Source organism: Amblyomma americanum, chromosome 6, assembly GCF_052857255.1.
Source record: "Amblyomma americanum isolate KBUSLIRL-KWMA chromosome 6, ASM5285725v1, whole genome shotgun sequence".
In the NCBI taxonomy this organism is placed as follows: domain Eukaryota; kingdom Metazoa; phylum Arthropoda; class Arachnida; order Ixodida; family Ixodidae; genus Amblyomma; species Amblyomma americanum.
The window spans coordinates 60,207,953-60,233,600 of NC_135502.1; positions in this window are offsets into that span (position 1 = coordinate 60,207,953).

A 25,648-nucleotide genomic window follows, 5' to 3' on the forward strand; every position below is an offset into this window, starting at 1 on the left:
GGAAAAAAAAATGCAGCGATAGCATAGTGCCCTCGTGCAGTGGCTAGCGAAGCTGATCTGTTTGCGCCGCCGCGGGTTCGAAACCGGCGGTATTTATTTAATTTCTTCAGGTTGGCCAAGGTCACCTTCATTCAAAGACTCGTTTATTTACCGCCATTTCCCGCATCACGTGACTAACGAATTTTTAAGGTAATGAGGCCAATAGTGCTTTGGCTCTAAAAGACTTAAGGGGGCGTGACGTCACAACTTTCTGTGGCACTGTAACAGAGGCTAGGCAGAAAAGGAAAGGAGACGGGCCTTTGTCCCTTTTGCCTTGGGGGAGTGGGCTAACACAGCCTCAGTGACCTCACACCGTATCTCCAACTTCCCTTCACCCCCCCCCCCCCCCACCCCCCAGCCCGAAAAATGAGCAAACCATTCCGCGCGACCCCAATAAATTCAATAAACCAAATATTTCTCCCCTTTTATTATGACTTCAAAATCGTCAGTACTTCGTCCAGAGTTTTTTTTTTTCCATCGAACTCTAGTTCTTTGCTGATGTACGGGCCCTCATCTGGAGACCACGTCACCGAGGGTCATCTTCGCAGTAACAACTGTAGCAGGAACTTTTTCCCCACCGCAGCGGGGGCCAAGTTGTTGAGCTTCCGCCTCGCATGCGGGAGGTGCGGGGTTCGATCGCCAGTACCGCCGGGGACCCACTGGTGATACAATGGGTACAAGCTTTCTCCTGGTCTGGTTCTCGGGTTATTTAGTGTGAAATGCTTGGGAAGTGGGTCTTTGACCCCACCTTGAGAAGTCGAAAATACCTTGTGCACGCCATGTGCCATGGCGCTCTTTGGCCATAGATGCCCTTCGCCATAAAAATCCATAACCATCCTCATCAGGAACTTTTTCCTGGCTGGACGGAGTGGCTGTTGGCGTTGTGTGGCGCAACCGAAAGCTCGCGTGTAAACCTAGTGTCCCGTTGGACAACATGCAGTACTCGTAAACGTTTTCCATAAAAACTGGACAACGGACGCTCTTGAACCCCGTGCATATGGTCATGCGACACAGGCAGGCTTCAGACTGAGCACTGTCATGATACGAGGAAAGGAGGGCTATAAGCTCTCACAAAAATGTCAAAAGGCGATCTGCTTACATCCACTGACTGTCGAAGGAATTTTTTTTTTCATGAGAGACAGCTAGCACATCTATTGTCGTCAATCCTTCCCTTTTGAGGGCCCGAGGCCACCGTTTAATTTGTCACAACCAAATATTCCCGATGGCTTTGCCACTTCTCACCAACCTGACCACGGATGAGCTCTCTTGAGGTCTGGAGGGACTGGAGTGGCAAACAACCCCACCCTACGTGCGAAAGGTGGAGGTTCGGACCGTTGGTCGGCGATAGGGGCCTCGTCTGGTTCTCCTCTGACCAGAGGGATGCAGCCCAAGGCAGATTTGACAACCAAAGTATTGACCTTAAACAAGTAACAGCAAACAAAGCAATAAAATTAACAAAGCTTAATAACAAACAGCAATAACAAATAACAAAATTAACATACCCCAATATTTACAATTTGTTTTCCTCTATGTGGACAAGTACAGTAATGAACAAAAGTTTGCGGGAAGCGGGTTCGATGAAGTAAATATATTTCGGTGTTCTTCGGCAAAGTAGGTGAATGAAAACCATTGAAGTACGAGGGGACATGGATACTTCATCCTCTCGAAGCATACCAGCTGACTGACTAGCGAGGCAACGCAAAAAAAGGGTGAATCTGCATACCGAAAATTTTAGTGATGAGAGAAGGTATGAGGGAGGGAGTGAAAGAAGGGGGGGGGGAGATAAAAGAAAGCCCCGCATTAGAGGGCTACGGAATAATTTCAACCACCTGGGTTCTTTTAAGAACTGGCACCGCGCAGCCATCGCACGGACGTTCTTGCATTTCGACCCATGGAAGTCATCGCCTAGCTATAGAAGTTTTCGTTCAGTGCCAAGAAAAGTTGTCCCCGAAATTTGATGTAAGACAATTTTTTTCGGGGGCGTGTTTCGAGCAATGTTTGATGTCAGAAAATGTGAGACACTAGATTCCATGCAGTGTGCGTATAAGACAAAAATTCATTCCTGGCTTTTTATTCCGCTGATCGCATAAAGTTGATTGAACGTCATAATTTGAGCCCATTAGAATGGGAAAAGATGGGTTTACTTCTCAAGGCTATCGGGCGCCAAATTCTTGATGGCCCACCCGATTCGTGCCAAAAACTACATATTATTTTCCAGGGTGCACGTCAAGGCGACTTCAATCAATAACCGAAAACGCGAATTTAATAAATGTGTCTGAGGTTGATCATTTTGGAGTAGATTGTTATGTTTCGTGCTGGACTCCAGAAGTACGCAATATCTTAGTGCACCTTAATATTGTTGTCTTTCTGGCTCTTAGGCATCCTTCAAAAGCATTGCGAGCGTATACATATCCTGGCGGACAACCAGGACAACCATGCATGTTCCGACGAAGACTTTGGTCATAGCTGGCCTCACAGATCGCCCAGCGCGTGTCTGAAAGTCGAATACCGAGTATCCGAGTAGCGAGTAGCGAGGGACAAATACCGAGTAGCGAGGGACAAAGAGGCGCCTGTCGGCGAGCTCGTGGGATGCCGATCGACTCACGGCGGCGCAGACGGCCTCAAAGGAGTGACGACGGCTTCGCACGGGCGTCGGTTTACCGTTGGCGCCGGTTGGCTAAAGCGGGACATAGCTCACGCCACGTGGGGTGTATAGTGGAGGTCGACTACATGAACGCTGCGATGATAGTCACGCCGTCGACGCGTTCTCCATGCCGTCTACGCTGCGCACAGCCGTTACAGAATGAGCTCGCCTGCGCCAGGCAAGTTTCGTGCGCATGTAGGAATTTTATCGGGGTGGCGTGGTTGCGGTTATATGGCAGTATTTTTTTTTTGAACTTCGTTCACTGGCAGAAGCGATAACGCCTCATGGTTCTCACGCGTAGCGAAACTAAGGCACACAAGGAGCGCTGGAATCTATATGCGTAAAAGGACGAGCTGTCGCGCCTCGTGGTCTACGTGTTTAGACGAGGAAGCTGTAGGCATGTAGGCGTGTTCTCGCTTGTGCCTCACCTCTCGGCCGAGCAGAATCAACAAGCATTACCAGCTCCACGGTTGCCGCTCTTAAAAGAAGTTTATGTCTAGCCGTGGGCACCGAAAGCACTAAGGGTATTTCGACCGATGTTCGAGCATGTCGCTCTCCGACAGAAAGGCCATTTTGCGGCGTCTGCCATTACCGTCTTCTCTCCCGAAGCGGCTTTGTACTTTTGTGAAATCAAACCTTGCTATAGCGAAGTGGTTTCTAACGAAATAATGGATATAACGAAGGGATAGCTATTCCTCTCCCATGTATACGATATCTCGTTTTTACGAAGTTAAATTTTACTATAAACCGATACCGTGAACTCCAAACGAACCTCACTTTTCGTTTTGCGCTGAATATATCGATTTGCAAGGTGCTCAACAATTACGTACCTACCAAAGCGTAACTACCTGATTTTGCTTGCACCGCGCAATACTTGCAGAAAACTTCTCCCACTTGGAGCGTTTCTCTGGACGAATCGTCGGCGTCGCCTTGGACACTACGAAGTATTGACGGCGGCGTGCCAATCTTCCCCTGACCCGGCCAGGCGGCCCTCTGAACGATATGTCACGAAGCGCGGAGCGCATGATACGCTGAGCCTCGATAGAATTGGCAAGGTCATTGGTATAACCCCTTTTTCAAACTTCCTCGCTGCCTGCTGTGGGCCTGCATTGTGTTGGCTGTGTTTCTCAGGTGCCGTGTTCAGTTCGGTTTTCTCGGCGGGGTCGAATGGTTTTACCATTTGGCAGTGCTTGGTGTCCTTGATGTTACTGCCGCACCACTGGTCTCATGAGCTCAAGATTAGGGGTAGCGGTGGAAAATAAAAGCGTGAGACAATTTCTATTGACCAGAACGCGGCCATTACCAAGGCGGTTGCATCAGGTTCGAAGTATTAGGCAACGAATGACTTTGACATAGCTCCGAGAGCTCTGTCCAAATCTTCTCAACAAATAGAGAGAGAGAGAGAAAACTTTATTTGCGTGCTTTCAAGGGCTTGGCGTCTCGAGGCCTCCGTCGTCTTCACTGCGCTGGCGACTTGAGGCCTCTTCTTAAGCAAGGTTGGGCCCCTATTCCAGGGCTCCACTGAGCCTAGCTACCTCACTTGCGTGCTGCACTAAAGCCCTTTGGGCCGTGAGCTCGCAGCTGGTGAGTAGACTCTCCCATTGCTCCGCACTCGGGTTATTGTGTTGATGGAATGTTTGGTTGCGTTTACATTCCCATGTGATGTTGCAGAGTGTCAACAAAGAACCAGTCGCTAACGCCATCTCTTGCGTTGTGAAAGGAACAAAAGGAAGTGGAGAGCGTTCACCTATAAAGCAGTTGGATTATGGCTTATGTTGGTTTAACGTCCCAAAGCGACTCGGGCAATGAGAGACGCCGTAGTGAAGGGCTCCGGAAATTTCGACCACCTGGGGTTCTTTAACGTGCACTGACATCGCACAGCACACGGGCCACTGGAATTTCTCCTTCATCGAAATGCGACGGCCGCGGCGGGGATCGAACCCGCGTCATCCGGGTCAGCAGCCGCGCACCATAACCAGTGAGCCACCACGGCGGCCTTTCAAGCTGTTGAGGAAGCCCTCATCAAAGCGTCTAATGGTTTTTCGGCAGCTTTTGATCTGGCGTACTCATTCTCCACTGGGCATTGCTGTCATGCGGTTAAGTGTTACAGCTAGCGGGCTCATATGCCTTGTGAAGAAGCGAACGTGCACTGTGATCAGTATCTGCTCTAGCACCAAGAAAACTGGTTAAATTTTTGGAATAGTCAACAGACTGTGATCTACGTCATTATTCCTCCAAGTCTAGTTTTGTTGGCGCCGCAGAACAAAACGCGCGCATTGGCGAGGTTCAAATGGTCGGTTGGCCTGCATTCCGCAGCGTCGGGGCGCTCAGTGCGCGCGCTGAAGGCTCCCTAACCACAGATCGACTGCACAATTGGGTTTTTACTGCTTGAGGCGGATTTAAGGTGGCTTGACGGCGGAACGAATCTTTGATCCGTCAACTCAACGGTTTAGTTCAAGACTCTTTTCCCAAGCGGTCTGTGCGATGTCAGTGCACGTTAAAGAACCACAGGCGGCAGAAATTTCCGGAGCCCTTCACTACAGCGTCCCTCATAGTCTGAGTCGCTTTGGGACGGATAAAAGAAATGATCTTACAATACACGGTATATTGGAAGACCTAAGTGAAAATGCTGGCACACTGATGATTAAAGTTTCTTTGTATTTGCTGAGGACTTGAAGAGTAGCTGTCCCGATAGTGAACGCTGCCACAGACTAAGTAGAACACGCACTGATTATCCTAAAACCCGTTATCCTAAAATTTTCTAACTTCAACGACAAAACTGAGGTTATAAAAAAACATCTTGAAACTCACGGGCTGTAACTTCTTGAATAAAGAAGATTTCTCTGCAAGGTTTCAGTTCATTCAGAAAAAAATTTGGGACGCACCCGTGTCTTTTCATGCTTTCATTGACAAGGTTCGTTATAACTGGAACGACACTTGAAACTCATTAGCAATGACTTATAATCAAAGTGTTTCTTCTGAACCTGGGTCTGACTTCCTTCCCATCCCATCCTTGACTTCGTTCTGCCTGTTTCGACAACCTTGTCTGTCTTGAATATTAACGCTCGTAGTATTGTAAATAAGTTTACTGATTTACTGTTGCTTGTTTCTATTGAGATCCCCATGCTATCAGCATCACTGAGACTTGACTGCATAGTGGTTTTTACTCTGACTTCGCTATACCCGGTTTTGTTGGAGTGCTCTTTCACAGCAGTTGTGGTACTGGAGGTGGCGTGGCTTGGCACTGCTTGTCCGGTCGGATCTACGATTCCCCGTTTTGCCTTCTCCCCTAGAAACAGAATCCTTGTGGTGTAAAAATTACGCAAATAATCGGTATATTGTAATTAATGTTCTATATCGTCCACCCGGCTCTTCCATTAATGTCATTCATGCTGTTGCAAATTTCATGAACGAGCTAAACACTGCCTCATCGGGCTTTATCCGCACGGGTGATTTCAACGCTCCTGGCATACACAAGCCATCGGCGCCTGAAATCTGTCGTGACATCACAATTTTTAAACAATTGACGAACATTTACTTCTGCTTTCGACCCGCTGAGGTCGTTTCTAGTGCAATCCCGCTGAATTCCGCCCTGGATTTCGTTTTTCTAAGCGCTAATCTTGCCGAACAAGACTTCTGTTGTTAGGTAATTGATGGGTTCTCAGGCCATAAAGGTATTTTATTATCGCTTTCTTAGCCAATTTCTGGATCACCCTATACGTTTACTAGCTCCCTGATTTCATTAGTGCTGATGACGACTTCATTACTGATGTCTTAGCGGATCATTGCGATACGTTTAGTGTGCTCTCAGACAGGCAGGACATAAATCGTCTCTTTAATTACTCTGAGCGTCTTGTCCTACCTTGTATCTGTCGCTTTGTGCCTATTAAAACTAAGAAAAGGAATACGAACGTTACTTGGATGACTCCTGACATATTACAATTGTCCCGCCGCGTTCGTAGGCTTAGACGCTTCAAAAGGAGCAACTGTCCCATAACCATGGATATATTTCTCGACGTAAAGAAAGAACGTAATACGAAGTTGCGCACCGCCAAAGATTTCTTTTTCGCGTTCACCTGCACCATCAGCACTGTTCCTCGAAAACTTTGGTCATCTGATTACCTCGCGATGCTTCATCCACTTCTTTCAGAATAGATAATGCCATCATAAGCGATCTTGCTTTAATGTGATAAGCTTTCAAGAAATATTTTCAGTTCTTTTTTGTTTCCTATTACAATTTCACAGCGCCACTTACTGATATAGTTTCTTGCGAAGTATTCGGTGAAGTTGAGATAATTAGTGAAGGCATTCTCAACCATGCATTAAACTTGGATCCTAAGATATGCACTGTTCCGTACGGGATACACAATGCGTTCCTGATTCTTTACTCCTTTTGGTCATCAAAATATCTAACGGTCATATTAAAATCCCCTTATCGTATGCAAGTGTTCCTTCTTCATGGAAGTTTGACAAAGTACTCCCTCTTTACAGATCTGGCGATAAGCAGTGGTTGTTGAGCTACAGGCCAATTTCATTGGCTTCACAGTCATGCAAAATGCTGGAACACGCAATTCATAAACACATCATGGTCTTTCTGGAATCGAATAGTTTATTGTCTACAGTACACTTTTTTCGGGCTTCGTTTTAGCCCGGTAATGAAATTATCTGAGTTAACGCATGACATTTCTCCCTTGATGTTGGCAACCACGCTGACGCCATTTCCGTAGATTTCTCGAAAAATTTGACGCATTAGTTAACTGGATTTCAAGCTTTCTGTCATTTCGCTCCCAGTTCGTCTCTTACAGTTCGACTGATTGTGCTGCTGTTGATGTGACATCAGGAGTGCCCATGACTCCGTCCTTGGGCCGCTTATTTTTTTTTTTTTATAACAAGGTTCAACTGCATACAGGTATATTAGTTACTCTTTTTGCTGCAGAATGAAGCATGCAAACGACACGATGACGACGACGCCGATGACGTCTTGAAACTGGGAGATCCAAACAAATACAGCTAGTGCTGTCAAAGTAATGTTCCAAATTAGGCGTGACTTGGCATTAAAGGTACGAATACAATACAAGGGAATTCACTGAAATGGGTGTCTGTTGCCGGAAGCGACAGTTACTTTTTTCCATGTGGCAAATCGTTTCTCTCCAACATGCTTCCTTTTGTGTTTATTTTGGTAATCAGACAAACCCTGACCAATTCTATTTTTGCTAACACGATTCTCTATTTCTGCAGGTACAGCAAAAGCGTGCGTAATTTATGCGTGCATCGCGGCAAATACGCGTTTCGCGCGGCTGGCTTGCACAGAGGACACTAATGCGCGCAACTTTTCAAAGATGTCGCCACCTGACTATATCTGCAGCTGCCTCAGTCTATGTTGCATTGGGAGGCGGTTTTTTCGTGCCTTTAGCGTAGTCAGAGCGGAGTCCTGCCTGGGTTAACTGCACTCTGGTTGAACGAACTATATCCCGACTACGGTGTATATAACGGTCGTATCTTGACAGTGCTCAGCTTTGGGGTAGAGACACGGAAACTAACGAAATGGTCTGAAGGTAATTTGGGTACAGCGCAGGATAACGTAGGCGTATCGTAGAGAGGTATGTAGAAATTCCGTACCATTGATTATAGAACCAACTAAAGTTTATGATTTCTTGGTGGAAATCAAGTGTAAATGGACTTGAACGAAGTACCTGTGTCCTGTCTCTGTGTCACATCCACATATTTTAATATCGCTGTTAATCGTGAGCTTAGGAGGGCTTTGGCTGGGCATGTAATGCAGGCAGCAGCGAACCGACGATGGCTGGGGTAACATAATGGATTCTCACAAAAAGACAACCGTAAGGGGGGGGGGGGGGGGGGGGTGACTGAGAGTCTGATGGACGGATGAGTTCGGAAAGTTTGCGGGGATAAAGTGGCTGCGGGTTGCAAAGGACATGGCACAAGACGTGCCTTTGTCCTGCAGTGGACGTAGTTAGACTAACGTTGTTGATGTTGATGGTGACTGATCGACACGGGATACCGAAACCACCGCCAGTTTCTATGCCGCCGATGACAAGGCAGCTCAGGACCATGCCGGAGGAGGGACCCCTGTCGTGATGCTCTCCCCAGGTGGAGTGCGAAAGGATCGCGACAGCTGTCCCTCGATCCTCATGCGACATGCACCATGCGCGGAAGTAAACCATCGACGTGTAGGTGACGTGCAAATGGAGCAACATAGTGCGTAACAAATCTTTCACACGTCTCGGACGCTCGAAGACGGGTTCAGCTGGCCTGCTGGACAGAATCTGATGCTTTAGACTTTCAGCGGCAACATGACGGTGTGCACTGGTTCTTTGTGCTTAACAAAAAAGTCCCTTTTAGTCGCTTTTACTGCGTTACCAATATGAACGTCGTTTCCTGAAAATCCGTTTTCCTTACCTCTTCCCGTACGGCGCGGTTCAGGTGTCCAATGATATATGAGACAGATACTGCGCCATTTCCTTCCCCTAGAAACCAATTATTATTATTATTATTATTGTGACCGGACCGCGGCGGCTGCGTTTTTATGGAGGCAGAACGCTAAGGCGCCCGTGTGCTGTGCGATGTCAGTGCACGTTAAAGATCCCCAGGTGGTCGAAATTATTCCTGAGCCCTCCACTACGGCACCTCTTTCTTCCTTTCTTCTTTCACTCCCTCCTTTATCCCTTCCCTTACCGCGCGGTTCAGGTGTCCACCGATATATGAGAAAGATACTGCGCCATTTTCTTCCCCCAAAACCAATTATTATTATTATTATTATTATTATTATTATTATTATTATTATTATTATTATTATTATTATTATTATTATTATTATTATTGTTGTTGTTGTTGTGACCGGAGCGAATGAGCGCGAATGACACACCCACTCATTAGTATACAGTCGTAAGGCAACGCATATACTCATGTCCAGCTCTCTGGAGAAAAAAAAAATTAATAATGTAAGATTGTGAGCAACTGTTATGGAAATATGGAAGGTAATTGTCCATTCTTCCGATGCGTAGAAAAATCGTATTTTTAAAGTTTTTCTTATCTCGCATCGAGCAGTTAAGACTGCCATAGAAAACTAATGGGGGATGTTTTTGACGATAGCAAAAACCTTAATGGCAAAAAAAGTTCAAACCTACACACGGGAGATATGCGGATATACTCCCTGTTATACGGAAATCTTGCAATACATGAAAAAAATTGCGTTCATAAACTCTTTTCTATTGAAAAATGCTTTTGTCCAGAATTGTTGGGTATCGGGTTCACCTTTGTTCAGCAAGAATCAACGCGATTCTGTGGCTTATGGGCAATAAATAAAAAAAATTGGAGGGGACACTCGAGTTCCGCCTTAAGGCTATGACGCGTTAGCGTAATTTAATTCCCATATATGCAGAAGGTCATTCTAAACTTTACATTCATAGATCCCTGGGAGTCTTCGTACCTCCTGGTGCAGTGGTGCAGTGTTAAGCGATGCGCCACTGCCCTGCGATGGCGGGTGCTCCCTGCGGTTGGCCTTGTGCGGACCAGGTTGCTCTTCAGCTGCACCTGCTACGGTGGGCAGTTTGCTCACTATCCGGTGTGAAGGTTTTCATAACGCCGCAGGGTCACGTGACATAGGTGGCCCACCAGCATGCTAGGTTTAGGGTGCCTCGATGCCTGCCCGCCGCGCCGCCAATCAGGGTGGTGACAGCCCCGCGGCGCCGCCATTTTGGTTCGAAGAAGCGCCTCGCGCGCCCGCCGAGCTATCGTTGCAGAGGGCAGGATTCTCACCAATCGCATCGGAAGCTGAAAATTTCTGGCATGTGTGGAATTATGCTTTCGTGCTGAAATGCAGAGCTCATATTCTGTTGTAAAAAAGCACAGTAGTCATGTTGGCAGAGCGCTGCGGTGTTACGAGGAGAGGCGATTGGCGAGTCGGAATGTTAGTTGAGTTTTCACTGTCGCAATATTATTTCGTTTGGACGGTGGAAAATTTTTTGGACAAAACCGTTTGTGAAATTACACAACGCTTTTCTGTTCACGTGTTGGTAGGCTCCCTCGAAACTTTGAAGCACATGTTTCGTTTGCTGCGTTTAACAGCAGTTCACGGCCTTATATCACAGAGTCCCGGCCGTATTTTTATTTCACAGTGATCCTGTACACGATGAGTCTAGATTACACATGAGCTACAATTTTGAGCTTCTAATTAGTGTATTGGTGCCGTAATAGCACTCTGCATAATCATATCTCTAAAGCAAATGCGGAGGTTTAAATGTGTTTTTAATAACAGCGGTCGTTTCATGCACTCAGTGAGGTTTACAGAAAACAGGTAGCTTGCGAAAATGTATATAGACTTTGCAAAATAAATTTTATTCAAGGTTAGCACCAGCGACTGTCTTGCTGCCATATCCGTCACATGAATCATCAGGCTGCATCAGCCAACGCAAATAGATGAGTAGCCTCAGCGTTACAAAGCGCTCAAGTAGTCTTTTGTTCAGAGTGGGGTGGTCACTGCAGTGCACCTAAAAAGGAGGTACACATTCTTCCAGGATGCGCCTCAAAGTTTTCATGGGGCTTTTCAATCGGCATATGTCACTTTCCTCAGAAAAGTTTTTGAAGGCACTCTCCCAGCTTTCAACGAGGCTCAGTACTCCACGACTAACGTAAGTAAGGTTCCTTCCACCACTCACATATTCCTTCATTTGCACAAGAGCATGTTCCTCTCCTACTTCTTCTGCAGTAAACGCATTTGTGCACACAGCACAAGAAGTTACAGTTGACAGCAGTGGCCTCACCAGAAACCCTGCTAGATGGGCCACAATGTTGCTTTCAATATGACAAAGAGGCTCAAGATCTTCAAAATCAAAATCATTTACGTCAACTGGGACTTCTTGCTGTACGTGCCTAATTTCCGCAGAAAAAATGTCTACCGAGGTACTCACTGTCATCAGTGTCATAACTGGTGGATTTTGGCACTTTAAAGAACTGGCTCACGGAAAGAATCTTTATGGCATTTTTCACGTCATATGGACTCGGGACTGGTTTCCGCATTCTTATAACAGAGAATAAGTTCTCCAGGCAGTCCTGTGCAAACCGTCCTGTTAATACAATCTTGTATCCACATTCCTTCAGGAGAAAAATGTGCAGCTGCAAAATAACATTCGTCGACATAACAACACCTGCCTGGCATGGCTTCCATACCTTCTTCACACCAATGCTTAGGCTGTTAATGACCTCAACAGTGAGGTTTAGCACTGAAATTGCTTCCCTGTATTTCTCTTCATTCATGAAGCTCAGAGCCACAACTGGGTGGCGAGCTGTCATCAGGGAGTACCACGTTGAGATCAGTTCAAGAAACCACGCAGTTGTCTCAAATTCAGGTGGTAGTAGCCGCTGCTCAATATAATACCGAATAGCTGCAGGCGACTCTCTAAATAATTGTACAGCTATTCCTACTTTCATTTTCGTAAAGTGCCCAGTGGACACATGCACATGGGTTAAATTAGGTGCAACTTGTAGCTGATCGCTATCTAAGTTCAAAAGAGCCTCAACGTGTTCGACTGTTATTTCAGTTGTCGGTAAATTGAACCGTGAAACTATCTCGCTACTCAGGTGCATCGGATCTTTCCGAACAAAATGTCCCCTCACGTTCTTCAGCACATGGGCAGGGTCTGGCATAAAATGTAGTGTCTCGTTGCTTATGAAGGGATGCGGCACACTGGACACTGTAACAGCGTTGCGAGAGCTGCTTAAGTTCAGTGACCTCCACATCGCGCGGTTGGAGCTTCCCATGTCAGAAGTGACGCACCGCACACGAAGGCCAATGTCTGTGCAGAACTTGATAAGGTGGAATACGGAGTCCTTGAGCACATCTCCACTGACGTAAGCACCTGTGTAATGAAAAGCAATTACTTGTTTCCAACGGGTATTTGTGCCACCCACCATAAAGACAAGCGCATGCTTTGCTGGCTGGTCAGATGAAGGCAATGTTATCATTCCAAGCAGAGTATCGTTGCCACGGTCAAGTTCTATCCCACTCCGGATTTCCATCTCATCAAGAAATAGTATGCAGTCTTTTTCGATATCTTTCATTGAAGATATTTTTGTTTGCATTGCAGACAATATTTCATGAAGCACGCCAGGCTTGAAAGACAGATGCTGCAATCTTCTACATAGTGTGCGCCGTGATGGCAGGGGGTAGCCTTGCTCTATGAGGAGGTCATAACCTGTACTTCCACAGGCGAACTTGAGTTGCAGTGCCTTTTTTACTGTGTCGGCACTCCACGTGCGGCATGTTCTATCCTGCCTTTCTAGAGCTGTCTTCTGGTCTTCGTTCAGATATTTCAAGTTGGTAGTCAACATTGTGACCTTTGTTTCCAGCTTGGCTGCTTGCCTCGTAGCAGTCCTCATCTTTTTAGCGGCAGACAGACTTTCCTTAAGCTGAGAGTTTTTCTTCTGCATGTCCTGGAGAGCTTTCCGCATTTCGCTTGTTGACAGTGAGTCAACATCCAGGATGTCACAGTGCTCCTCCTGTTCCTCTTCTTCTGTGCTATCGCTGATGCAGAGTTCACCTGTGTCTAGCTCCTGATCGTTGGGAGATGAAGGTCCGGGTGAGGCTATATCTGTCGACTGAAATGATTCGGTAGCTGAAGTTGCAGAATCAGCTAAACTTCGTCGCCTCACAGGAGGTTTCCTGCTTTTCGGTTGCGCTGCATGGAGAAATAAAGGCATTCATATTCAATACGCATAACGCTTGTAATTGGAAGCAACACAGTGACTCACAAGAAATCATTACTTACGTCTAAAATCAAAGAGAGTCGGAACTGCAGTAGACTTCAGCAGCCGCCGCCCGTCTTGTCTGGCATTTTCGTACTGGTCAGGCTCAAAGTGACGCTAGAAAATGTTAACACGGAAGCAATCTTAGAGACAAGCAGACCACACATGCAAGCACACAGAGTAAGCGGGACAGGCTCTTCTGAGCTATCATGCAGAGGCACTTATATTCACGAAAGTGTCATATTGACACCACCGAGCTGATCACTGCTAACATTTTGGTTATTTACTGGGATGCTGAAACAAATTCGCATCACCGAACTTTCGGCTTATACCACCGCGATTATTCACGTACCGCTATCAGGATCGCAGTGAAGGTGCACTGAGTCGCGACACGATGCGCGCACTAAGTAGAGCGACATAAGCATGCGCACCTGCAGCTGCAAACAAACAAGACAGAACAGTAAAGGGAAAACTACCGAAGGCACCTAAGTCTCCCTACATAGGCTTTCCAAAAATATATGACTAAATAATGCAGCGTAAACAGCAATTTAATTACAATTAACTAGCAGTAATTAATTGAAACCTCTAATGAGCGCAGCGTAGTTATACTGGACATAAGCTATCCAACGATATAACACTTGCGGCTGTATACTAAACATAGGCTGCACAGCCACCGCGGGCACATTCTGTACACGTCACATATGAAGAAGAAATGCTACGCGTTAAACGACGGCCGACAAACTTAGACAACTTCCCTATCAAACTCCGAGGCACAAGCAAGCTTCGATCACATACCTCGCATATCTTAGATGTGTCAGTCGCTTTCCACTTCTGCCGCTTCACTTGAGCCTCCCACTTCTTTCTTCTCTCAGGGTCTCGGGGAAACCGAAAAGTCCGCAGTCCTTTTTTCCATGATCCGGTGCACAGCGGAACGCAGCAGCCCGTCATTCTCTTATCTTGTTCACCCACCCACGGGTGAACGATAAGAATACTGATACACTGCAAGAGCGTGTGCGAAAATGTTTTCAATGTCGGTTGCTCACGAGAGCACGAAAATGCCGCCTCACCAACTCGTCGACCGCACGGGAGACACGTGCAACGGGCAGCAACGTCGAACCAAAATGGCGGCCCGTCTGCCGAACGGCGGCGCGGAGCGGTACAAAGGCTGTCACCACCCTGAACGGCGGCGCGGCGGGCAGGCATCGAGGCACCCTACCTAGGTTGCTCTCTGGGCGCCACCTGCCAGAGTCATGCTCGCGATTTTTCGCTCACAACACCGACGCTGGCAACGTTGAAATCGGATTTTCTGGATAACGGGGTCTTTAACGCCATCGCGTCAAAAAAAAAAAAAAATTCTGTGGCTTATGGGTTGCGTGCTCGCCTCGCAGTTTGAAAGACCTGGGTTCAATTCTTCGGTAGAAATTTTATTTTTCTTTTATACCGCAGTGACGTCATCTGGGATATTCGGGACCACTGCTGCTGGCCAGCGCCGACATCGGGTTTTCTTGCCGATGAGCCATATAAAGATTTCACGTTAAAAAGAAGATATATATATATATATATATATATATATATATATATATATATATATATATATATATATATATATATATCACTTTAGTTCCTAGTAAATTCAAAGATCGTTCTTTGCGTTTCTTCGGAGGGGCACAAGACCTCTCCAAACGTGAATTCGACGGTGCTGAAGGAGCAGACGATGATTGATGCCAGATGATGAAGACAAAGAGAAAATATACTTACAGGATGTACAAGGGAAAACTGCGTTACAAGTTAAGTCACACCGACAGTCAAACTGTAACTTAAAAGAAAAGATCTCACACAGAGAAACTCGACAAGCCCTTACTCATCGACCCGAGGTTAGAGTCTAGGTCTGTAGAATTACGTGCCGCTGCACGGAGCCTCTAGCTCAACTAGACAGGACTGCCCTCCAATTATTTTGCATGCAATTTTAAAGCTTTTTCAAACAAAGAAGTTAGGGCGGACATATTTCGAGGCCCGCCCTAAGCTTCGATTACCAATGGAGGTAGTAGCCACAGCCCCTGAAGGTTGGACCCAACTTCGAGCCTGCGGCTTGGCTATAAAGAAAAAGAAACACATACAAAAAACATTCTGGAAACCCTGTCCCCGAGGGGGAGTTCTCGTCCTTATTGCTTGATGCTTTCCCCTTCTGTGCCGCACCCGTGCGTCGCCTCTCGAAGGATGAAAAGTTGCTTTTCAGCTAATTTGTGGGACCACGGGCTCGACGGGCTCGCCGTAGGAATGTCAGACGGCGGAGAACCGCGACGCTTCGGTGCCATCGAGAATGCCAAAGAGAAAAAAAGGGTGACCATCGCGGAATGCGAGGTGGTTCGCATTCTGCCGTCGTGGGAATGCTAAGACCAAGCGGCATCACGTGCTCGTTGTGTGCGCCTCTCATGCTTTCCTGGTGCGCTTAACAAAGCCAGGTGTCTTCGGCCGTCACAGCGGTGCTCTCAAGCAGCCAGTGCCTCATGCGCCTTTGCCATTGCTTGCGGGGGGGGGGGGGGGGGGGCACGTAGGTAGGGGGAGCTCGGAGCTTCACTGAGTGCTTTGCACGTAGACCGGAGGCCCGCAGTGACCGCAAGCTAAGGGAATAAAAAAAGTGTACGCGTTAGTGAAGCGCAGCCTTACATCCCTTAAAGGTACTCCTGTAGAATTTGCATGCTCTTAGCGGCCAGCTAACTTCATTGGCCCTCAATGATCGGAGGAGGAGGAGGAGGAGGAAACAACTTTATTTAATCGCCTGCAGAACGACACCATGACTAAATGGCGCCGCGACGCGGGCCCTGACGTCTTCTCAGCGGCTGGTCTCTACTCAACTCCAGCGCGTGTTAATCCCGCGGTCGCTCGCCCTGAGGGGCAACGTTCCGTCGGTTTCGCTCGGCCTCTGTCTTTCAAGAGCCGCCGAGACCTGCTGGACGGCCCAGGTTTGGGTTTCGAGGTAAGAGTATTCCGCTGCAGCCGAGAGTCGCGGCGGAATCGTTGTACTTGTCGAAGCTTCGTCGGGGAACTTGGTGCAATCCCATAGGATGTGCGTCAAGATGGCCCTCTCCCGCTGGCACACGAGGCACACACCACTCACGTATACCTTCGTGCACAGATGATTCATTAACTCTGGGGTGGGTAAGGAACCAGTTTGTGTCTAAAAAGGTGTCTACACGATTTCAAATGAGAGGCATTACAGTGTACCCAACACCGGCCCACTGGGTTCGCTGGTTCTTCAAAGCTATTCGTCAGAGTACGTGCAGTACATTTCCGATTTAATATGTTCGGCTGCGAGTACCCGTCATTTGTACTCCGGAGGTCCGACACAAACCCATGCTACTGGTCGCAACGATAAATGCATCGGCGTACGTGACTCACGCACTTTAAGCTGCGAGCTGAAGGCTTGGCAGGGCGCGCGGGGCTGCACAAAGGAGCAGTTCGAATGGCGGTTTGTCAACAGAGCTGAGGAAAACCGATTCGCGCGTTGTCTCGAAGTGAACTATAATCGGCAGACGCTTGCTCTAATCGCGTATAACTGCACAACAAAGCAGCCTGCCTACTCGAGAATGACGTAGGCGTGCAGCTCAGTCAGAACGAGGGAAAGTATGTGGACAAGGACGAGATCTATTTGGTTAGAGTTCATTGAAAAAAAAAAAAAGTTTGCTCGAGAGGGCCTTCAACGCGACCTGAACGAAGAGAGCTACATGAAGTCAGTTTTAACTTCCCTTTATTTGCGTTTGAAGCTTAGATATTGCGAACGATAGAGCGTGCATACGGTGGGATGTTGTTCTCTACGAGGGGTGACACACTGAACAGTTCTGACGAAAACGCGTTTGAGGGACCCCTTTTAAGTGCGCGTCTGGCGTTTCGTGGGCGTAGTGGGTCGAGAGCCCCTGCCTCCATTAGGCCGTCGTTATCACTGTAGAATGGAATTCTGATAAATAGATAAGGAACTACAAAGGGCTTTGGTACACTAAGCCTGTTCGCTGTTGTCCGCGTGCGTCTAGTTATTGCCACCCACTCAAACCACGCTGGGCGGTAATACACAGGACGGGCTGGCGATTCCGGTGTACAGGCATCGAAAAGGCTCTTCGGGAGCTGTTGCGCCCCTGCAGCAACCGCAGCAGAAGCAGCAAGTATCAGGCGCGAAGGAGCGCACGGTTGCTGCGCGGTGTTTGCGGTTAGCGACGGCTGGCCGGGACAGGAGAGCCATTAAGCCACGTAAGGCTAATGCAGCCTCGACGCGGCCCGTTTGCAGCGCAAACGACTCCACCTGCGGCTGGTGGCGAGCGAACAAGGAGGCACTCCTGTCCTCGAGTATCGATCCCCGATGCGCCGGCGACACGCGGGTCCTTCCGATGATATTTGGGGCTTCGAAAGCGGCTCGCGCTCCGCGCGCAACCTGGATGTGGCACTTTTCAGCGCGCCGCTCTTCCTCCGACACCTCCGCGTGTGTGCGCGTTCGCTTTCGCTCTTAGCGACCCGTATATATAGGAATGCGGCGACGGCGCCTGGGGATCGATCCCGCGACGTCGCTGCAGCGGCCGAACGAGCCCTTGCGCCACAACGAGAGGTGGTGGTACTATTTTGACGGTAGGGGAACCCTTGCGCAGGTCGTTTGTTTGAAAATTGCTTGGTAACGGGCTCTTCACAAGTGTCGGGGGCATTAAGTCGGCGCGGATTTTGTGGAGAGTGCGCGATCTGGAGCGTGGGTGAGTTGTGGGAGGGACGCGTGGTTCTGAATTGCGCTGTTGGTCAGCTTTGAACTTCTTTTGACTTGTAGAAGTATATTGCCAGCCTCTGGCTTCTGTTCACACACACGTGGTCGTTCAAACTGGCCTAGCACCAAATCAAAAGCGCCGTATTCTGAATGAGGGCGTCGTTGTCATCGTCATCATCATTATCAAAAGCATCAACATCGTCAACAAAACTACGTCGATCGCAGAGAAAAGGCCTGCCCCATTGATCTGCGGCCGCCATACAGCCGCAGTGTTAATAACGTCATCTGCCTACCTCTTCTTCTGCTGCCGGCCGCTATAGGTTCGCCTTCTCTTGGAATCCACTCCGCCATCCTAAATGATCATCGGTTATCTTTTCTTCGCATTACGTGCCATGTCCATTCCTTGATTTGAAATAGGGTATCATTAACTCGCATTTGTTCCCTAACCCACTCTGGGTTCTTGTCTTATAACATTGTCGCAATAATTATTTCTCTTGCTACAGCTGAATGCGTTGGCGTCAGTTTAATTTCAAGCCTTTACCTTAGCCGCTTCCGATATTCTGACGAGCACTAGCAAGATACTACCCAGTAGAACATTATTTGACCACCATGGTGTAGGACTAAGCTAGCACCTCCTGCATGAATTCACCAGCTAACAAAAGAGATAGCAGGTACTAACCAAGTCAAAGCGCGAAGGAGGCTGGCTGGAACGGTTCGCAGCCTTAATGGATTCCGTTTTTCACAGTGACGGGAGCCCCATGTCTCCGAGTGATACAGCCTCTCGCTGGGAATTAACAAAAAAAAAAGAGAACACGGGGAGGAGCACACAGAGTATGAGGACAATTTCTTCAGGGCCTGTGGACGTTGAGGAACTGTCTTTGAGACATGGCAACGCAACGGCTGGCTTAAGGTGCGTGAGGGCCAAAACGAAATGTGCTTGAGGCTTGTGTTATAGAAGTGCCCCCTAAATGGAAATGTCCAAGTGTGCGTGGCTTGAGATGTGCACGTTCTCTTGCTCAAAAAAACAAACAAACTAGCAGAGGTTTAGCGGTGGTTAGACCTAGTGATACTAGCGAACTGAGCTCTTTTAAGGATGCTTACGCATTGTTTGACGCCTGAATCGGCCCGGGTCGCGCCTCATCCTTGGCAAGGCTGAGCGACCGAGCGCCAGCGAAGCAGCTGTTATACCCCCGCTAGTCACGTGGTACAGCAGCTCCGAGCGAGTCTCATGGTATGACGTCACTTGCCACACCTCCGCTCCGCCCGCTCAAGGTCAAACGCGCACCAAACTTGGACTTTTTAGAGCATTTGCTCTAAAACGGCAAACAGCAACGCCTTCGTCTCTTCTCGGATCGCGTTAGTTCGTAGAAGCTATCACCGCCTTGAAATCAAACCCTGTCGCCTGCTTCTGCTTTGGAAAGCTGTAACGTAAGTCGTATGTATTTGTACAGCCAGTTTTGCAACGTTGACACTTTGGCACTAATATTTTAATGACGCAATAGCAAGTGCAGTTTCAGCCGAGATGAGGTAAAAGGAAAGGAGGATCTGCCGTCGTCAGTAATCAACTGACCTCCGCATTTGGAGCTCGGACCAGTCGGGCGCGAGCCGAAGTGTATACTTGTCCACTTAATGGGCACTTCCGGAAGGCGGGCCCCTTTCTGTGACGCAGTGGTGTCGTCATGAAGAGAGGAATGACGCGTTAAGGAGGGGTGGAGAGCTCCGGGTTAGTTTATACCACCGGGGATTTAACACGCACCGATATTCCCCAGCGCACGGGTGTTTTTGTATTTAGCCTCCGTAGAAATTCGGCCGCTACGCCCGGCGTCAGCTTGTCTTGGCGATCAAGGGAAGGCTACAGAGGCGGAGCGTTCGTAACTGTGTCGTTCCGCCATATTGGTCAGGCGCACGACTGCGCGCCTGGTAGGCGTGGCTGACCTGGTCGCCGAAGGGAGAGCAGGGAGATTTCCGTATCGCCACTTTGGCACCTGCCAAACGTGACAGGTGTCAAGTCACAGCTAGCTCTACCATGTATCAACCTTGGCAGGTGACAGGGTTCTTCCCGTGTCATCCACCTTCCGGTCTCTCCCTCCTCTCTCGCAGAAGACGAGAGGGAGATTTCTTTCTCTCCACTTATCCACCTGCCAGAAGTGGCAGGCGGCTGGTCGCAGCTGGTTCTTATGTGCAAAAACCTTGGCAGGTGGCAAAGGTGCCACTTTCCAGATTGCTAAGCGTGACACCGGCGGTGGATGCGGGGACATGGGGCTCTTATATATGCGACTGCGTAATAGACAGACCAGTTTTCTCAGATGTTCTACCATTGCTAGTCGCGTCTGTCGCCGCGACAGTTTTGTTTTTGATGTAAAGAAGATCAGCGTGCATCGCGAGATCGGAGAGCAATCTGTTGTTGTTGTTGTTGTTGTCGTTGTCGTCGTCGTCGTCGTCGTCGTCGTCGTCGTCGTCGTCGTCGTCGTCGTCGTCGTCGTCGTCGTCGTTGTTGTTGTTGTTGTTGTTGTTGTTGTTGTTGTTGTTGTTGTTGTTGTTGTTGTTGTTGTTGTTGTTGCTGTTACCCTCATACTATGCAAACTGTTCGAGACCGGACCTGCAATTTCCTGCTCTTCTTCGTCTTCTCAGCGAATCAGCTCAACGGCACGAGGTCAGAAGGAGAAGACGGAACGAGACACAGCGCTGCGTCCAGTCTCAGTCGAGCTTCTGCGAATGAAGCTAGTTTTATTTTGGAAGAACTCAAACCGCACGAATATTCTTGGAACTGAAGCGTTCAAGCGCTGAAAAAAAAAAAAAACTATCGTCCACAGCACAATATTCAATGGTCTTTTCCTCGGTGTAGTCCACAATTTTTTTTAACTTTCTACAAAATTAACACTAAACAAAGACGATGGGAGAGGGCGCCAACTTTTTGAATTAATGATCCAAGCGCATGGCATGTCCACATAACCATTTTCTTAAAGGGTTCAGGACAGTGGCTATTGGGTCGTCTCGTCACATCTTAACTGTAATGCAACTGAGGTAGGCAGAATAACATTAGCTTGAGTTTTCAGTTCATATGAATAATAAGATATCCTTTGGCGCGCATGGAAAGCGCCGCATTTCCATCGTTATCATTATCGTTAACCGATCTATCAAAATTTTGACGTTGCCGGAGGTTTTGAACAGCGGCTGAGCGCAGCGCGCTGAAGGGCTCATGCCGTTCTTTGCAGCCAGTGGGATTGTGTCACCGCGTGCAACTGGAACACTTAATTCAGTGGAATGTCACGTTTGAAAGGCACAAAGACACGTTTTTGGTTCTCGCTAGTGCTGCGAGGTGCTGCCGCGACGATTCTGTTCTGTTACGCAAGGTTTAAAATACGGGTCGTTGACTAGGTATAAAATTTGAGCTATTACTGATTGTCGCGCTACCTGTTGGAGTTAAATACATTTCTTGACCGTTCAGAGGCCTCCTCAGTGCTCTTCAGTGTCGTAAGGCTCCACCGAAAACTGATGCCTAAGATAAAGGCGAGTATATATTTGCTGGCTTCATAGAGCTGGAGGATAGAATGATATAACTATATGGAACACTTTTTAAAGATGAGGATGCTGTTTATTGCGTCAACTGAGCAGATGTCAAGAAAGCATCGTTTTAGACTAGCGGGCCACCTATAAGGCGGTACGACTTTGAGTACTTAGCTCGACAGCTTGTTCTAAGCGCTCTGCCCGGGCTGAACGCCAAAACAGTCTGGTCGATACGAAGCGACCACTGGTATACAATGCAGACCTGCCTACATGACCTGCCGAACGTACGGGACTAAACATTTGTCATTGCTTGTACGCGATCAAAATCATTTTCTACGTCTCATGTTATGCAGCGCAAACGCTATGGGGAGAAGCATGCAAGCGTTTTTTGGGGTCCGGCGCTCACAAACTCTACCTCCGGCCGCGGCCACATGCCAGCCTGCGTGAAAATAGGAGCCTGCTATTCCCACCTGCCGCTTTGGACAGCTTCGCGACTGCTTGCACATTCGCTCGCCCGGTTAGTGTGACAAAGCATAGACGAGTTTGCCTGACCATTTCGCTATTTTGCGCGGCGAGGGGCTTCCCAAGGAATTGAAATTAGAGAGAGAGAGAGAGAGAGAGAGAGAGAGAGAGAGAGAGAGAGAGAGAGAGAGAGAGAGAGAGAGAGAGAGAGAGAGAGAGAGAGAGAGAGAGAGAGAGGAGGTGTAGTGTTGAAGGCAGAGAAGAAGTAGTCATTTTTATTTTTATTTGTGCCGTTGATGTGTCGTGTAGCACTAGCAATGTTTATGACTCGAACACTTAACAAATAGATGAAAAAAAATTTCCTGTCTCGTGCAAAAAAAAGTAATTCGTTACGAATTAAGTGGGTGCCTTAATTCAGGAAGACAAAGGCGGGGCGGGAGGGGGGCACACTCCCCAAGGGGTATGTAGGGAACCACTGCCCGCAGCTCAAAGGTGCCATATGAGATCGGATGTGAGCAGCATATCAGGTCAGCTATCAAACCTTTTCAGCAAGCTTCAATCTATCGCAACCCTTCATTTCAGGCATGGTGAAGGTCACCATGCTTGAAAAAGAAAAGTAAAAACGCCGCGTGCTTAAACCGTGAGGAAACGTACGCAGCGCTGAGACGCGAGCTTGACTGCGTAGACACGTGCGTGGTTATTTCACTACAAGTGCTGATAAACACACCTATGTCCACGGTTTACTATAATTTGTTCTTTATTCATTCGCTTCACTTAGAGTGTCGCATTTAAATATGAGCTCACATTCTATCCATTATTTCCAGTCGCCAGATCTCTATTGATCGTGTAAATGCACTAAGCATGCATTTCGTTAAAATAGATGAAATACGGTTGCATGATGCCGCAGACATCTTCAGAATAAAACTAGAAAAAATGCCGTAATATGGCGTTTGAATTTGTACTCAGGCCAGAGCCTTATAGAACAAGTACTGAGGGGAAAAATTGATACTGCATCTAACACGACCGAGCTGAACGAGTCGCGTATTTCGAACCCTGCATCCCTGACACTTCAATATGCACACGTTTCTCTCTATTTTCCTTGTGCAGTTTACTCATAATTAACTCATATATCGCAGTAATATCGATAGTAATACTGAAGTGAATCAGCCTCAAACATGCATAGCAAGGGCTGGAGGAAGCTGGCGCGAACCGGGATTTCGCCGGTGGCGCCACCGCTGCGCCATGAAAAAAGGACGTGCGCTTCCCCCGCCGGTCGGCACACCTAGTCATCTAGACACCACATAAACAGTAAGAAACTCCATGTGGTTGTGTCGCGTCAGCCATAGAGTTTCTTACTATTAACTAGAGGGAAAGCTGGCGGCACTGTACCTGAGCCACCATGGGCGCTCAAAGCATTATGGGGCGATGAGCTACTTGGTGCGGGACAGTCGTTTTTTTTTTTTTCATGAACAGAGAGTGGCGTTACTAAGATGTCCCGTTTCGTCCACGGCGCAGACAACTTTGGCGCAAACGTAGTGCGCAAAAGCCATAGTAGCAATAACGCCACATCACACGACACAAATAAATGGTTTTTGTTTTTTTAGATGTAATTAAAAAAAAACCTCTTAAATTGTTGAAGCGACATTTTTTTCAAAAACATATTTCTTATTAAAAAAGTGCCTGTTAAGCACGAAACGTTGGCTTTTGTTGTGCGCAATACTTGGCCAATAGGAGAGCAAGCCACCGCTTATTTTGGACAAACTTTATATTTACATGCTTTTCTGCTCGTTTGTTGCAATTTATAGACTGGATATTAAATGCTAAGACATTCTTGATTATCGAACAATGTTTGTTTTTTCATTATTTTTTTGGCCAAAAGTTGTGGTTCTGCAGTCGGTAGCTCTCCGCCCCATGATGCTTAGAGCGCCCATAGTGGTTCAGGTGGTCTCGAGGAAGCTCCATGAAAACTCCCATAGGCAGGCGCCAGCTTTCCCTCCAGTTAATAGTAGGAAACTCTATGACGTCATCAGAACAGCCCAACAGACGACGCTGCAACTGGCAAGAGCTCTGTGCGCATGCGCGTACTCTCGTCCGCTTCTCCACTGCTGTCCTGCATGGGATGTTGAATGACTGTCCGGCCGACGCTACCTAGATATTACTAAAGAAATTGCAGAGCTGTATTCGTGGCGGAAACGAATGTCTGTGCGATCTCTCGTTAACATAGTCTTAAGAGTGCGGAAAGAACGGGTTGGGTGGGAGTGCAGAGCACTGCAGAAGCTATTTTCTTCATTCACGAATGAAGAAAATGCATCCAGCGTGCTGAAGGGGAACGCACGTCTGCTCCCAAGCGTCGTAAAAACAAGGAAGCAACTAAGCAGGTCACCGGAATGTTTTTCTCCCCCAACCTCTTCCTCCTTCTTCCCGAGAGCTAATTCTTGTAGGCGCGCAGTACAGTGCAAGCTTGTAGTACAAAGCGCTCCTGAGCGAAGTGGTTGCTCAGTCGTACGACGGCGCTGCGGTCGCTGCCATGCCCGCTCTGGCTCTGAGCTTAGGGCTGGCAAGAAGGAATTCCGCTGTGGTCGTCGAGCTCGTGCGAGGAAATTAGCGCAACGCAGCCGCCCGGGCGCAAGCCGTGTTGCCATGGGAACCCTTGCGACAGATGGTGCATAATCAGCGCTTCAGCACGGAGTTGTGAATGCTTGTTTTATATTGAAGATTTATTTCCTGATAGTAAACGCGTTTTAATTTTGTGGAAGCAGCGATCGCTCACAGTGACCTTTGACCTTAAGGTTTGAGCACCTGGCAAAGGACAACCTCGTCGAACGAAAATGGAACTGTAAGTCAGCCTTTTGGTTTTCTTCATTTCTTCAGTTGGCTCCCGAATGCCTGCCACAAGACTGTTATAGTTACCGTATGTGGGCTTAGTCACGGCGGAAAATCTTCAAGCGCCGACCAATCGTTAAAGAGATGACGTTTCGGCCCGGCTTACGGGGGCCTTGTTAACAATGAAAGAAAAAAAGGAGTGAAGGTAAGTTATATAGGTTTCATGGTATGACGCAAGCAGCGGGAGTATATCGGGGGTAGATTGCCTTCGTTGCGATTAAGCGTGTTTGCCGTCGTCTACACTACACTACAACTACACATTCGTTTGCACCCCTTGGCATTTTGTCCGAGATTCACTGTGTGAATATGAAACAAACAAACAAACAAACAAACAAACAAACAAACAAACAAACAAACAAACAAACAAAAGCGATTTCCAGGATACATCGAGAGGGAGAATTTTTTGGTTCTCATTTTTTGAAAATTCAAAAATTAGTTAATATTTTTTGCTGTTTATTTCACAACGTAATTTTGGCTTATGTGTTTTGCGAATTGCTTACAAATTACGAAGTTGCTGACTTTATATTGTGTTATATGTGGCACCCCTGTGAGGTCAAAAGTCACATGTAGGTTATCTTGGATTATTTATTACCAACATCATTTAATGC